Here is a 17,154-nt window from a genome sequence, read left to right on the forward strand (position 1 = left end):
TAAGTTAGTGTTACAATGGTTATTGACTTAGGAGTTTTTGTTAATAAGTGGTCAATAGGTTGACTTTTAACATACATATATCTGAACATAATTCCTAGTTTAAATTACATTAAAAACATAAAACCAATATTTAATACATTTTATTGTTTTGTGAGGCCTTTCGATATCCAAGATATCTTTATTAATTAGATGTTAGTCAAATAACAATTTTTCTTTCTTTTAGGCTATGGCTTTTTATCCATGCAGTCTCGTAGTTCACTTTTGTGGTTGCTTCACCCTTAGATTGAATTGTTGATTATGATGCTACAACAAACAAACATAAGTTAGTGTTACAATGGTTATTGACTTAGGAGTTTTTGTTAATAAGTGGTCAATAGGTTGACTTTTAACATACATATATCTGAACATAATTCCTAGTTTAAATTACATTAAAAACATAAAACCAATATTTAATACATTTTATTGTTTTGTGAGGCCTTTCGATATCCAAGATATCTTCTGTGATGTGTCTGAAGAAGATATCTTGGATATCGAAAGGCCTCACAAAACAATAAAATGTATTAAATATTGGTTTATGTTTTTAATGTAATTTAACAGTGACCAATATAAGCTCCATCTACAGCATAATTCCTAGTGTGTTTTGTCTTTGTAATGTTGTAAAAGGTCAGGATATCTAAGATAAGAATGGTTTTCAGGAGTTATTTGTGAAAACCAGGGTTTTTGTGTCATCTGCCTTTTGGGGACTCTTTTATTTTCTAGTTATGTCTTTCTTCCTCGCATGTAATCTTCTATGGGGATTGTTATGTCCTTTACAATATCTCCACTAGTTGAGGCATCTTTGGCAAATCTGTCTCCTGCTTTATTGTGTGTTATTCCAACGTGTGACGGTATCCAATGAAAAATTAAATGCTTTTTACTATTAATTGTCTCAATGAGAATTCTATTGAGCAAATCATTGTCATGTTTTTTATTTCCATAGTATTTTAGAGCATTTATCGCTGATTGTGAATATTACTATATCTTTGTTCTGTAATTCCCTACAATATAATATACTTTTGTAAATGGCGTATAATTCAGCTGAATAATTTGATATAATGCTGGGTAATTTATATTTGGCTATGAAATGAAGCTGTGGTATATAGAAGGCAGCCCCTGTCCCTTCTTCTGACTTTGATCCATCAGTGTAAACAAACAAGTTATTTTTATAGGTTATGTTTAATGTCAGATTATGAATCTGTCTAAATCCTATATTGTTAATTTGGTTTTTCTTTTCTTGTACATTTTCATAGTTTGTTAGACATTCAAATTGATTTTTTGCCATTATGATAGGGATATTTGTTTTCCATTCGTTGGTTCTTTCAGGGATATGGTTCTGTTTTAGGCCTAGGTATAAATTTGATATGTTACTCACTGATTCCAAATATAAAGGAGTCTTTTGAAACGAAAATATAGCATGCGTTTCTACCATAGAGGAACCTTCTCCTACAGAGAAACGGTCTACCAAAGAGGAAAATGTAATAACTTCATGTTGGGGATAATGTAATGGTGATGTGACAAATTATTCACTCTATGTATACATGTATCTAATTCTACTAATGTAATCACAGTTTACAGGCAACTACAATGACCAAGTGATTGTGTTCATTCTGTTTTTTATTACATAAAAATATGGTAATCGTAATTAACAAAATAGCAGTATACATTGAGGCTTCGTGAGAATTACCAAAAGCCAGCTTTCAGGCAAAAAAAAATCAGAGCTGTTTGTTTTCATTAAATAATAAAAATGGGTTAGCTACCAAAACTAATGTAAAAATTACCTCTTAGGTTCTAATTTCAAACTGTCTTGTTTATTTGTGTTATCTCTATCGCTGGATAGAGTCTAACTCGTGTTAATTTATTGTTTTATCTGATTTACTTATTGTTCTAAGAATGTCTGAATAGATTGTAAATAAAATTGTCAAAAAAAAGTTTTATTAAAGGGTACTATACAGCTAAAAATAAAGGACCATATGAAATAATTATTCAACATAAAGATAAACAAAAGCTAAATCTATTTCAAGTAGGGAAAATAATCAAACAACACCACAATGATATAGATTTTATTACACGTGCCGGTAATAGCAAAACGTACACTGCTGCAGTGGTTAATTTCAGTGGGAACGCAAGGGAACGGCGTTCCCTTACCTCCCAAGAGTGCCGGAACGCAAGGGAACGCTTTTAAAACTACGAGTACAAGTTTTAGTTAAAAAAAATTGTAGGTAGGATCAATATTATGCTATGCTTTGTTTGCGAGTGACTCGTAAGCAGATAGTAAGCGCCCGTACAAGCAGTTGTGAGCTGTGCTGTGATGAGTCTTGCACGTAATCAGGCAGGAGGAAGGTGACGGGCGAGTCATCCTAGTTCGCGCATGCGCGGCTGCGCCTCTCAATAACAAAGCAATACCACCCACCCCACCCCCTTCCTTTCCCCCTCCATTCCTTCACCGCGCCACCGCCCCAGTGATCACAAGTGTGTTGACTAGTTGACTTGACCTTGGTGTGTTTCGCGTTTAAGTTACAAGTTGCATCGCATCCCATCACGCTTAAGTTCGTTTTTGAGGTGCAGGTCGTTGATTGTGTTCGTGTTTAGTGCTTATTAGTGCTGGTGCAGCTAAATAATTTCCTAATTGACTATGACTACCAGAAAAATTGTTGATTTCTTTAAACCTAACCCTAAGAAACAAAAAGGTTATGCGAATAATGAGAACTGCAGTTCGGAAGCATTGACTACAATTTCAATTGTTGATCAAGATAAAAAAGAAGACGCAATCGGGATCAATGAGGATAATTGCGATTACCATTCCCCTTCGACTTCCTCGTTGGTCAAAATAGTATCCAGGTTGGTGGGTTTGGGATCTGATGCAGACGAAGCTAAGGTTAGTAATGAAAATAATGATTTTGTTAATAGGGGTGAACAGCCAGTTTGTTGGTCTGAAGAACAAATTGTTGAATTTAAAGCTAAAAATCCATGGTTAATTGTGAACAGAGAACTAGGTTGCAACGTTTGCCGTAGTGTGAGTACTCTAGGTGCAGAGAAAACGAAGGGCCTAAAGATTAGCGAAGAGTGGGTTTTAGGAACTGTTACCGCTTATGGAAACAATAAAAAAGACCAGCAATCCTCTCTTAGGAAAAAGATATTTTTACACCGTGGGTCTCGAGCTCATTCTTTAGCTGAAAAAATACTCATTGAAGCTAAGAAAGATACAATGAAAAAAGCTGTTGCTTCTATGCATAAAGAGCAGCAGATTGTAACTGAGCGCATTTTCCGCACGGCTTATAAGCAAGCTAAACTAAATAGGCCATTTTTTGAGTTTGAAACTGAAATTGATCTTCAAATAATGAATGGCTTCGATGTGGGGCGAATCCTACATTCAAATGTTGCTTGCTCCAATATAATTCATCATATTTCTGATGAAATGAAATCAGACTTGATAAATGGCCTAATCAAGTCAGACTCTAAATTTTCCCTGCTTTTGGATGAAGCCACTTCAGTTTCGAACAAAAATGCTTTGGTGGTTTATATCAGAACTGTTCTAAAGGGAATGCAAAACCCTATGACAGTGTTCTTAACACTTTTTGAGCTAAATAGCACAACATCAGCTGGTATATTACAAGAACTTTTAAATCAGTTACAAGCATTAGGTCTAAGCTTTGAATTCATGAAAGACCATATGATTGCTCTAACTTGTGATGGTGCTTCAGTGCTACTAGGCAAGAAATCTGGCCTTGCTATACAGCTTACTGAAACGTTCCCCAACTTGTTCATTTGGCATTGTTTGAACCATCGTTTAGAGCTTGCCGTGCACGATTCCATAGAAGAAGTAGCTGGAATCAATCATTTTAAGATATTCATGGATAAAATTAGAAACATGTTTAGTTGCTCACCGAAAAACAGCAGGGAGTTGGCAGAAGTTGCTAAAGGACTAGAGGAGCAAATGTTGAAAATCGGCCGTGTTTTAGATACTCGTTGGGTAGCCTCCAGCTTAATGGCGGTGAAAGCAGTTTGGACAGATTTTAAAGCTTTGTACAATCATTTCATTGAAGCATCTGAAGACAAACAAAGGGACTCGAAGCAACGTTCAACTTACAAAGGGCTTTGTAGTACATTATCTTCTACAACTTTTGTACACAACCTGGCATTGATGTTCGATGCTCTAGAAGAGTTATCGGATTTGTCCTTACAGCTTCAAAAATCAAGCCTCAACCTTATCCAAGCCCACAGTGATGTAACACTGTTAATCAAAGTGTTTGAAAACCGAGTTGAAAACATGGGTAGACGTTCAGTGGAAGCTAAAATTGCTATTGACGATTTGATGTTTCAAGATGTTAACCTTTGTGTAAGATCCAAGATACCCAGTATTCCAGAAAAACAGTTCTATCGGAGCCTCGCTAACAACTTGACTTCAAGGTTGCTATCATCATCTTCAAATGCGGCTGAACACTACACCAAAAGCATGAATGACATCAAAGTGATCCACCCCATGTATTGGCCAAAAGACTTATCCATCACCTACGGAGAATGTGAGATCCAGCGAATCTGCGATAGATTTAAGATTAGCAGCTCTCAGGATATAATTAGAGACTTCAGACACTTCAAGCAGGGACTGAAGCCTATGTTAAGTGGAGAGAAACCTACTATTCTAGAGCAACCGCCGTCGTTTAAGAAACTGATTTCCATCATAAATAGTATTGCAGTGTCTAGTGCTGAATGTGAACGTGGGTTTTCTGCAATGAATCTAATTATGTCTCCTCTTAGATCTTCACTCTACATTAGCACTGTTTGCGATTTATTGCGGATCAGGCTCCTAGGACCTCCTGTGGCTAGATACAATCCCGAGCGACACGTCAAAACCTGGCTGGCGAAGGGACACCATTCTGCACTTGACACCAAGTCAAAACAACGAGGGCAGAAAACTTACCATGAAGACAGCATTGCATTGTGGGAACTTTTTCCTAAATCTGTTTTTTAAATATCTTTTAGAATTTCAGAACATTAAGTTTTCATTAAAATAACTAGCCTATGCCTAACTTATAGTTGTGTTCTGAACTCAAGTTTCTGAGTTCTTTTTTGTACTTACAGTTAGTTTTGTGTATTGTTGTTTTGTTTCTTTTGTAGTTTTCACTTTAAAATATTAACAAACAACTAAAACTAAGTTTACCAACAGTCTTGGCATTGCCTTACAATATTATACTACAAATCCGTACATATTTGTTATAATAACTAATAAGCAAGTAAAATAATCAACCTTAACTTTTTAAAACTACACTAAATTTTAAAAAATGAAACCGTGTTACTCCACTCTGTGTGTCATTTATTTTGTGTGTAATTAAACGCTTCCTTTTCCTTTCCAAGAAGTTGGTTTATTTTGAATGTATTAATATTGTTTTGTACCCATAAGGTATGCAATTTTTTTGTAAAATATGCAAACTTGTAAAAAAGCTGTTATATTAACAAACATCCATTTACATATTAATATGTATTATTATTACTACTGTAATGTGTATAAATAAAACTGTGAATAAGGCTCAGTTTGTTTTTATTTACCATTCATTAAAAAATTAATATTGGCGAGCTTCATTGATTCAAACAAAATGGTCAATGAAATCAAACCAAATATTTCTGGGAAATTTAAAGTAGGCAACAAGGTGTTAATGGAGTAGAGTAGAGTAGAGAGTAAACTCAATAATTTAAATTCATGTTTTTATTTTCTTACATCCTAATCAAGCACCTTAAAGAAAATAAACAGCATTAAAATATCACTTGGTATTTTATAAAAATGAATGTATTATTATGTCTGGGTGGCCTAAAAACAAAGGTTTACAGATATAATTTTCAAAAGTTTTCCTGGGTGAGGGCTTCCTCCTTCCTGGGGTGTATTCCATACCCACCGGTCTGAGCTTCCCGCTTTAAGAGTTCCCACACCTAAAATTTTAGAAATTAAGCACTGGTTTGTCGGGATTGTGGTGATAATTATCATTCAGAAGAGTGCTCCAAGCCAAAAAAATGTGTGCATTGCTATGGCCCTCATAGCAGTAACTCCAGGCAGTGTCCTGAATATATAAGGCAAAAACAAATAAAGGAGCGCATGAGCACTATGCGGGAGGATTACTTTACAGCTAGTAAGTACTTTCCGATTACTTATAAAAAAACTAAGTACGCTAGATTACAAACTTATGTCGATGTTACAAAATCTCACTTAGATTTTACAAACAAAGTAAGCTACCCAAACTTAAAAAACAACACACTAAGAAATTTAACCCCGACAGAGACAGGTAGTAAGTACAATATATCCACTACTAATAGCTTTAATAGCCTAAGAGAGATAGAGGAAATAGAAGAACATGAGGAAGGCCAGGATAACAGCTCATACATCAAAATAGGCAACTCCAGATCTAGAAAAATAAGTAACACAGGCGCTATTAAAAAAAATCTATATCAGGTAAGCAGGGTGGTGTAGGTATAAATAAAAATCAAACAAATATGGCAACTAATAAGGAACTCAGTTCCAAACTAACATTACAAGAAAAAATTAAATTGAAAGCAGCAATCAGTGAAAAAATTGCTGAAATTAGGAAGAAAATCCAAAGTTCAAATATTAAAACTAAAATACAGATAGATGAGGTATTACAATCATATTTAAATGAAGATGAGCCTAAAAAAATCCAGAGTATAGTTCCACCAGACAGACAGAGAAAACTCAACAGTACAACAGGTAATTTTAAATAAACACACACATAGTACTTGAAGGAATATGGAAATAAATGAGTTAAACATTATTCAATTTAATGTGAGATCTCTAAAACCTAAATGGCCAGAGATCATACAACTTTTTAATACCAATAGAATACACATAGGTGTATTACAAGAAACATGGCTACAGAGTACAGACATTTTATTAGATAATAATTATAATATTGTTAGAACAGATAGGTCTGATGGCTATGGAGGAGTAGCTTTTATTATTCATAGAAATATCACCTTTAGCAAAAAAATAAGTTATAATACTGATAACATGCAACTATTAGCAATAACAATAAATAATTTTAGTGCCCCTATAACCATATACAATATTTATTGTACAAATAGGAAAGTACAAAAAAATTTTTGGCAAGACAACTTATTTTCTAAAAATATAGGCTTTTGCTTATTATGCGGAGATTGGAACGCACATCACCCCTACTGGGGTGCTGCCAAAACAGACACTAGGGGTAATGATATTTTTAATGCTTACTCAAATTCTGAATTTATATTATTAAATAATAACCAGGGCACTACAGTCCCAACACTATACCATCAGTCATCTACTTTGGATTTAACTTTTGCCACACCCAAATTGCACTCTATACTTAATTCTTGGGAGGTAAGTAATGATTGTTTAGGCAGTAATCATCTTCCAATACACATATCTTTTGATACTGTTAATTTAATTAAGAAGGAAGCCACTACTGTTAATTTTAATATAAGTAGTAGTAATGAAAGAAATTTTAAAAAAGCCAACTGGGGACAATATGCTACTTATATAGATAACTATCTCAAAAACTTAGAGATCCTAACAACAGAAAGTAAAATTGTGGAACTTTATAATACAATAAGCCTAGCAATATATAAATCTGTTCCCAGACATAAGGAGCCGAGTGTAAATGCAAAAGGATTTAAACCCAAAATGTGGTGGAATGAAAACTGTTCAAGGGCGGTAGCCTACCGTAGATTGGCTTTCAAAAAATTTAAACAAAATATGACAGTGGAAAATTATCACACCTTTCAAATGGCTCAACTTAAAGCGAGAAATGAAATACAATTAGCAAAAAAATATGGATGGGAGGATATTTGTAGTAAAATAGATGATAAGAAAAACACATCTTTTGCTTGGAGAATAATTAAAAAATTACACAATAATAATAGCCTAACTGAACAAAATGAAATACAAAACAACTATGAACTTTGTGAAAAATTTATAAAACACATTGTAGCTGATTATGTACCCCACTACAATGAATTGCATAGCCAAATCTCCCTTTAACAAATAGCCCATTGGAAAAAAACTTTACAATAAATGAAATTAAGTTAGCCATTAAGTCTAAAACCAGAAATACATCTCCTGGAATGGATGGGGTAAGTTATACAATGATAAAGTATTTACCTGATAGTGCACTAGAACTTATGTTAAGTATTTTTAACGACATCTGGAATGGAATATCAAATATTCCGCAAGAATGGAAAAGAATCAAAGTAATAGCCCTTCTTAAACCAACTAAAGATAAGCTACAAGAAACTTCATATAGGCCTATATCTTTAATTAGTTGTATTGTTAAAATAATGAATACAATAATAAAAAATAGGATAGAATGGATCTCTGAAAAATTAAGAGTGATCCCTCCAACCCAATATGGATTTAGGAGAAAACGAGGCTGTAATGATTACCTTGTAAATTTTATGTCTGATATTTTAACAGCTTTAACATATAATGAGACAACCATGGTAGCCTCACTTGATATCACTGGAGCATATGACAATGTATACATTCCTGAGCTATGCAATAAAATGATTAGACTTAATTTTCCCAGTAAATTTATAAGGTACCTACATAGCTGGCTAACTGACAGACAGGTAAATGTACTTTGTTTGAAGGTTATTTTTGACGATGGAAGGATTGTGAAGGAAACAGGATTTTTCCGGACATTTGCCATCGTTAAGTGAAACAAGAAAACAATTTAAGAAAATTGAATCGGATCTCAGAAGCAATGGATACCCTCAATTAGTAATTAATAAGTGCAAACGAACCAGAAGAATCATTCCTGAGTCAGAAAAACAGAATTGTGATAAATTTGCGTTTATGTCAATCCCTTATGTGCCGGGATTATCGGAGAAAATTAGAAGAGTAGGTAGAAAGTACAACATTAGAACCGCGTTTTAAAAACACACAACACTCTTAGACAAAGTCTCGTAAAAACAAAACCAAAAAATGGCACACAGGATTCCAAAAACTGTGTTTACAGTATAAAATGTAGCTGCAATAGGGAATACATAGGCGAGACAAAAAGACCACTAAACATAAGGATAAAAGAACACAAAGAAAACACGAGAAAGGGTTTCACAGAAAAAGTCAAAAATTGCACACCATTGTTGGTCCGAAGACCATCATATGAATTGGGATGAAGCCCACATAATACATCGGGAACCACATTTCTTCAAAAGGAAATTAATTGAGGCAACATACATTAAATTGGCAGACCAACCAATCAGTCAACCATCAGTCGAGATTAGGCCGCTTTGGTTGCCAATTCTAAAAAATGAACTAAAGAGAATACCAAAAGTATCAAACGGATCGGATATTTGCAATAAACCAATGCGGAGTCACAATATGGTTTTAAGAAGTTCATCTCGCATGAACCAATAATAACGAAAGGGCCCATTCCTGTTCCCCTTCCCTTGTATTTCCGCCATCTTGTTTTAGCCGGCCGTCACGATTACCATTGGCTACCCCCTCTGGTCAGTCGTAAATGGTTAGTAGACGAGTGAAGACATATTGTGACCTGTATTCCGTAGTTTAGTTTAATGATTGGTGTTTTGTATAGTTTTTTTATTAAGTGCATGTCTTTAGTGTTAGTGAAGTTGACATACAACATGTAGGTTGTGATTCCTGACTCAGGCGTGCCACAACGCTTTAGTAAGATTTGTTTATTTTAACCTAGTTTGTAATTATGTATTAGGTTAGTTCTTTACCTGAAGAAGAGATCAGATTGCAGATCTCGAAACGTAGTGTTACTGTTTTCTTGTTTCACTTAAACGATGGCAAATGTCCGGAAAAATCCTGTTTCCTTCAGGTAAATGTATCAAGTAATTAGGGTAGGGTCCAATAAGCGGACCCGGTTTTTTATATATAATTTTTTATATATCTTTATCCAGGACTACAACAAGGGGCCTTCCGCAAGGTAGTGTGCTATCACCATTGTTATTCGCTATATATATTTCTCAAATTAATGTAAGTCTACCCAATGAAATAAAGTCCTTGCAGTATGCTGATGACATAGTCATATACTTTTCACACAAAAAAGGAGAATTGGTAAGTAAAAACTTACAGTGTGCACTAAAAAAACTGATTACTGCATTTGATAGCCTACAATTATACTTTAATGAATCAAAATGCAACACTATATGTTTTTCAAGGAAAAGACAAGACAATATTGAACAAGTTACAATTAATGGTCACCTGGTTCCAATTAGAGATAATGTTGGGATCTTAGGGGTTATACTGGATCATAAATTAACCTTTAAACAACATATTATGGACCTAGTAAATAGAGGCTCTAAAGATCTTAATATTATTAAGTCTATTATTTGTGGAACAAAGGGCTGCAACCCTAATTTCACCATACAAGTATATAAAAGCCTAATAAGATCAAAATTAGATTATTGTTGTGCATTGTTTGGTCATGTATCAAAAAGTAATTTGGGTAAACTAGATTTAATTCAAAATCAGGCACTCAGACTTGCCTTAGGCTCCTTTTGCTCCACACCAGTTATAGCCCTACAAGCTGAAGCCGCTGTGATGCCATTGGGAATCAGAAGAAGTTTATTTATGGAAGAAAATAGTGTAAAAGGCGATACTAGATTAATAAAATTTAGAAGTAAGTAAAAAGAATACGAGTAAAGAAACTCTAAAACAATTGTGGTTAGAAAAAATGTCACTATCATATTTAGGTTATGTTTATGTTTATACTGATGGATCCAAAACTGACGATGGTTGTGGCGCTGCCTTCCTGATTCCTCGGACCAATACCACTGCGTTGTATTCTCTTAGCAAATATATGTCTAGTTATAGTTCCGAATTAATAGCTATATATAAAGCAGTGCAATTTATCAATAAAACCCAATATGATAACGTAGTTATATGTACAGATTCTCAAGCTGCTGTTACAGCAATATCTAATTATAGCAAAGATAAGAGTAAAAACCAACTAATTATAAGAATAGTATATGAGTTGAAAGCCTTGAATAAAAATATAGTATTCGTATGGATTCCAGGACATGTCTCACTGGACTTTAATGAAAGAGTAGATAATTTAGCCAGGGATGCAATAACGACAGGTGTAAAAATTCCAGAAATTAATGTCCCTTTGGAGGACTTTAAAGTAGCAAGAAAAAGAAAGGGGATGGAACACTATCAGGTAATCTTTGAATTAACTCCAAAAGACATTTAAACATAAAAACAATCATCTCTTCCATTCTGTCACATAATTGTTACCCTACCTGGGAGTCTTAACAAAATAAAAAAAAACCGAGGTCGAAATCTTTTCGGGTTAGGAAGCTGGCCTGATGGACCCCTGGCCATGAAGATTCCAAAAGAGCCCTGTACTTTAAATTCTCTCCTTTAATTATCACATTCCTCTTTTAAAACTAACAAATACACATCATTAATGTAAATCCCACTCCATTAACATTGAATAATTAACATATATTATGGAACTACGAGGCTGCATGTTTTTTACGAAGCCTGCTCTTTTGAGCAAACCAGAAGGAAAAAAAAATCCTGGCCACAATCGTGATGGTTAGTGTTAGTACTATTTTTATCTAACCCTTTAATATTGTTCAATAAGAGAATAAGACTAGGCGTTGTAAAACTCTCAAGAAGCTTGTTGACACCTTGTTAAGACTTTGTACTCAATTTTTAGATGCAGAATATAAAAGTATCAGCATACTGTACATATTTTATCATATTTTTGGTGTTGCATACAATGAAATGATATGGGACTTGAAAATACAGCTTTGAGGTAAGCCTATGAAACAACCATCTATCTTACAAGAAGTTTTAATGCCTATCTTGGTATTGTTACCTATTTGTTTTTATTTTGAAATATTACACCCAATGACTCAATTCTCCTTCTATTTTTCAAAGCGCCTTGAATTAGTGTTAAAGAAAGGATATAATACCTTTTTTACTTATAGATAAAAAAAAATAATACCAATGTCAAGTTAAATTTTAAAACCATAATCTTTGTTTACAAGCTCAAGTGGGCAGCAGTAAATTAGTGGCCACCTCAACAACTGAATCATCAATATTAATAATTAGGCTGTCTAAACCTACTAAAACCAAAATGTTGAACCAAATAATGTTATAGTTATTTCAACTTATGGCAGTAATATATTAAGGGCCACCATGACGATAGAATTAAATGTTGCGTAGAATAAAAAAAACAAATATTTGCTTTCAAACTTATAAAACAATAACACAACAAATATTTTGACACCTGTATGTTTATAATGACATATCCGATCGTGTTGGTGGCCGCTTATTATACTGTAGCTGAGATGTGGGATTAGTGTTTAACGTAGGGATGTATATTTTTGGGTAGGGTACGATAAGCAGACCCGGTTTTTAATATCAATATTGGCAAACAACATTACTTTATTATAACTTTCGATATAACCAACTGATACTGATTTTAACTAACTTGTATAAGCTATACACACTTTGAAATAGTAAATATATTTTAATTTATACTTAATAATAGACAGTGGAAAGCTCGTGGAGGACCGCGAAACGGTTTTAAAAGTGGCATATCAACCGACCTGCTTGCAGATCATCTCTGTGAGTATTTGTACAGAAGAGAAGTACGGTTTTATAAAGAAGATTCTTCAACAATCATTGCTACACAGGAGACAAGACATAAATAATCATGCATATTTCGTATTTCCTGTTATAAATGTTTGTTATGTTGTTATAATTTCAGTATTATTTATTTAATTTTGTCCTAGGCCTACTTCCAGTTCTAATAGTTTGTTTCATCGTTAGAGCTCATTTAAAAGATTATCACTATGAGCAATATATTAATTATTTTAGTTTAAATTATGATTACAGATATGTAGGTATGATATAAAACATGTATTTGATCATTGAATATGAATTGTACTAATCGATATAAAAACCAGGTCCGCTTATTGTACTCTTTCAATTTTTTACTTATTGATTTTATACTTATTGATTATTTATTACAACTAATATCAAATTAACCCTTAGCACGCCTGAGACAGAATAAACCGCGATCTTGTTAGGTCTTACAACGCCAAAGACGAAATAATCCGCCAATCAATAAAAATATATTTTATAACTGTTTTTGAAGTTTATGAGCTCAATATATAAGCCACAATACTAAGGGTATGTACTGGCTTGACCAAATAATTCAGTTGCAGCTGTCAGCTGGCCGCAGTAGATAAACAATAAATTGTTTTGTTGCTGGCAGGTGTTCTCCCACTCCCGTCTGTACGTCGATGAAGATACTATCCGCCATTACCGACTGTCAGTGGAGCACGAATTGTGCCTTTGGGAAGTGTTCTTTCATTGGCATTCCTTATACAAACAGTTGTAAAAATGTATTGTTACCATGTTTTAGGTGTTATAATCAAGTTTTTATTGTTTATTTTCTGTTGTATTTACACCATGGCTTCATCCCGATTTGTGTTTTGAAGTTTACCAAACAACTGCTAAATCTATCATCAGAACTTATAAACTAATTAAGATCAGAATATCACACTTTATTTGCTTTCTTATCCTTGTACATAGTTTTCATATTTTTCTTCACATGTATTTGATTATTCTCAAACCCGAATTTGTTTTTATTGAAATACTCCATTTTTATGAATTAATGTGAATAAATCTAAAATAATACTAAATTTATATCGGCGTTCTAGGAGTTAAATTAAATGCGATAATCTTTGTTTAAAAGCTTAAGAAGTGGATAGCAGTATAATAAGTGGCCACTACAACAACAGGTATCGAAATACATGATTAGGATAAGCAGCCACCTCCAGAATCACTTTAATTAGAAATATCTAATATAGGCTACAAACATTTAACCTATAGATAATCATAATTAGTAGTTCCCATCCGTTTTTATTTCACGGAATAACTATATTGTTTATCACAATGTTAAAAGTCTATAACATAATTTTGTTTGACATAATTGTTCAAAATTAATTCAAACAAAGTAAAATCACGTGTAAGTACTTGAGTAAAGAATGTCTCCAAGTACAATGGTGATGTACATGTGCAAATTGTGTTTGTGTTATCTGATCTATGTATAATTATTTATTCGTATTTTTTATTTTATTGTTTGTTATATTGTAATAATTAATTTATGTCAATTATTTATTGTTCATATTTTTATCTGCATTGTTAATGAATGGTTAGATTTCTTTATATTTTGGACCCTTCTAAAATCTATTTTCTATATTTATCTACTTTTTTAATTGCTTTGCTCAAAGTGTAAAGAATGGATTTTTGTGTTGGAATGTAAAATAAAATAAAAACTTGTAAGACATGTCTGTGCTTTAAAATAGTAAAAAGTAACTAAACGTTGCACTATTTTGTTTGTCACTTAAGTTTTATAAAGGCAAGATAGTGTTTTATTCATCTTTAAATGTGTTATTTTGTAAGATAAAAACAGCCAAGCTATATTGTAATTTGAAATACTTTTAACGTAATCTGATTTCAGTATTTATATCAGGGATGTGTTACTCATGACTATCAATTTGATAATCATTAATATCGTGTTGGCCGCTTTTTATCAATATTGTTATTTGGTAACTTATAAAATATCTAACAATTATTATTTATGAATATCAATTGGTAAAATCTTTTTCAAATTAAATATTCCTAATTGATTGCTGTGGTGGTTACTTATTATACTGCAGCCAAGAAACGAAATATTTTAATATTGCTGTGTTAATCATTAGTACAAGAAATTTGGTTACAATTACATCATGTCCTGTTTTTCTATGAACCAAAATTAGATGCTTACAAAAAATGTTTGGGTATTTTTTAATAAAGGTAGGAAAAATTAAACACACCATTGAAAAGGTGACGTTTTTATTATTAAATAATAATAATAAATAACAATAACAACAGAAGCATTTATATGTTATTTTAGTCGGATTAGCAGCTGATTTTGTCAGCCGCCTTGTTGTGCTTGAAGTGTGAAATGCTTCAATTTTAACATGTTTTAGATGCATTTTTGATATATGTACAAGTTTGGAAATTTTTTCCTTATGCTTTATACTTTATTTTGATGAGCATTTGAGTGTTGTTAAATTAGAAGTAATTAGACAAAGAATTACATTCAATTGATAATCCATGACTTTGTGCTTTTAGATCACACAAGGAAATTTTTACAATTATGTATATATATAAAGATATACTGTTTGTGAGTATTAAAACAATTTAACATTTAAGTATTTTTTTATCTAGAGCTAGCTAGCATTTTAAACTAATATGCATAACATTAAAATTTTGCAAAACAGTTCTCATTTTAAGTTGTTGCAATCAATTTATACTAGTTGGCTGGTAGCTCTTATTACTTTTTTATTAGTATGTTATAAAACTTAATTTATTAATAAAGCACAAAAAATATTTGAGTATTAATATATCCAAAATGAACCAAATGGAAAATATAGATCTTGATTACAAAGAATGGAGTTTCAAATTTGGGCTTTGTTGTGTCCATTTGGGCACATTTTATTTTTGTACTATACAATTAAAAATATATTCAAGTAAATAATTTATTATGTGTGTGTGTGTGTGTTTGTTGTAAGAAAAAAGTATCAAGAGTTTTTGAAATTTTTAAAGGAAGTCATTCCTGAAGAGGTTAAACTCCTACTTCTGGTATAAATTTGGTGATATCCATTAGACAAATTGACCTATCTCTGTCACAAAACCAAATTCCCATGTACATTGTCCGTAGTTACCAATTTTGCCTATAATAATTAGTTTGTAAGTCCTGTTCATTTTAATATTAATCTATTGCAAAGTAAATCATAAAAGTAATTCAGTTGTTACATTGTTTTTATGATTTTGGCCAGTAGTGCAATTGGACGTGACTAACACTTTTGGTGAAACAGTTTCTTTTTATTAATTAATATCTCGATTTGGTTTAAAGCTAATTAGTTTTGCGTTGCTTTTGGTGGGTTCGTGGACAACATTCACTGTGTGGTCAATATTCATAGTCAACCTTTAAGATTAATAGCTTTCATGATCACCAGCGTAAAGTGGAATCAAATTAAAGGCCAAGGTAAAGGGAAATATTTAATTAGAAAATTTATTTATCTAGACTAAGACATTTATTTTGTGTACACACAGTTTTTGTTTTTGGGTGGCATCATTGTAGACACCTCTTGCAGGTATTTTGTAATTTAGTTCTTCCAAGTCTTGTTTCATAGTAATTTATTCATTAATCGATGATATCAAAGTTTTTTTTATTTGGTTTTAAACAACTCACAGGTCAGTGAGTTACAGTACGCACTACATACTTGTGTGCCATATTACACATAGTACATCAACAAAATACGATTTATCACTTCCTAAAGTAGTCAGCTTTTTAAATATACAAAAATAGTTTTTCAAAGTAATTACCAACGCAATATATATGCTTGAACTAGTAATAATGCATAGCTGTTGATAACTGATAGTAGTATAAAACGAATGCATGTAATAAATTTTTTAATAATTAACAGGCTACTAACCTGATTGTATTCATATGTAAAAGTATTTTACTGAAACTACTATTTCTCATCTGTAATATTTTTGTTTTCAGATAGATGCACCACAATAAATGTACAATTGTATACACAAAATGTTCAATGTTGTTAATGAACACTGGTGAAGAGTACAATGGTTTCCAGCAATACTTCTACCCCAAGTTTGGAAGGAAACTTAACATATTGTTACCCACAATGAATTAAAATGCTCCATTGCCCTGAGCAAGCAAGTACTAAAAGTTAATTTTTTATATTAGATAACACATACACATGAGAAATTCGAAGATTTGCATGCAATGACATGCATTTAGAGATATTATTCAAACAGGCGATAAATAATGATTTTTCCAATTTTATCATGTTATTTACTACAATTAGTTGTTTAAAAATAAATCTTTTTAATAGTCACTTTGGTGTAGTAGCTATGAATGGAATTAAAAGAAGAAATATTTTACACTAATAGTAGTGGTTTAAATTGCAAAAGTAAAGGGCAAATATTAACTAATTTTGGTTCTTATAAAGTTATGTGTATGTATTACTATTTCCAAATTAAATTATGTCCACTCCCACAGATGATAACTCTTT

At 32.4% G+C, this 17,154-nt stretch overlaps 1 protein-coding gene across 6 annotated transcripts in view; it reads left to right on the forward strand.

Moving 5' to 3' along the window:
• LOC124367453 overlaps positions 1-16,802 on the forward strand; it is a 100,651-nt gene extending 83,849 nt beyond the window's left edge. For 5 of the 6 annotated variants that reach the window (XR_006922900.1, XR_006922898.1, XR_006922897.1 and 2 more), the window contains one exon: positions 16,626-16,802. The gene's annotated coding sequence lies outside the window, so the exon portion shown is untranslated. Of the gene's footprint in view, positions 1-11,312; positions 11,811-16,625 lie in introns of those variants that run through there. The other variant, XR_006922896.1, reaches the window with a different exon arrangement.
• Positions 16,803-17,154: the final 352 nt, after the last annotated feature.

This window comes from Homalodisca vitripennis, chromosome 8, assembly GCF_021130785.1.
Source record: "Homalodisca vitripennis isolate AUS2020 chromosome 8, UT_GWSS_2.1, whole genome shotgun sequence".
In the NCBI taxonomy this organism is placed as follows: Eukaryota; Metazoa; Arthropoda; class Insecta; order Hemiptera; family Cicadellidae; genus Homalodisca; species Homalodisca vitripennis.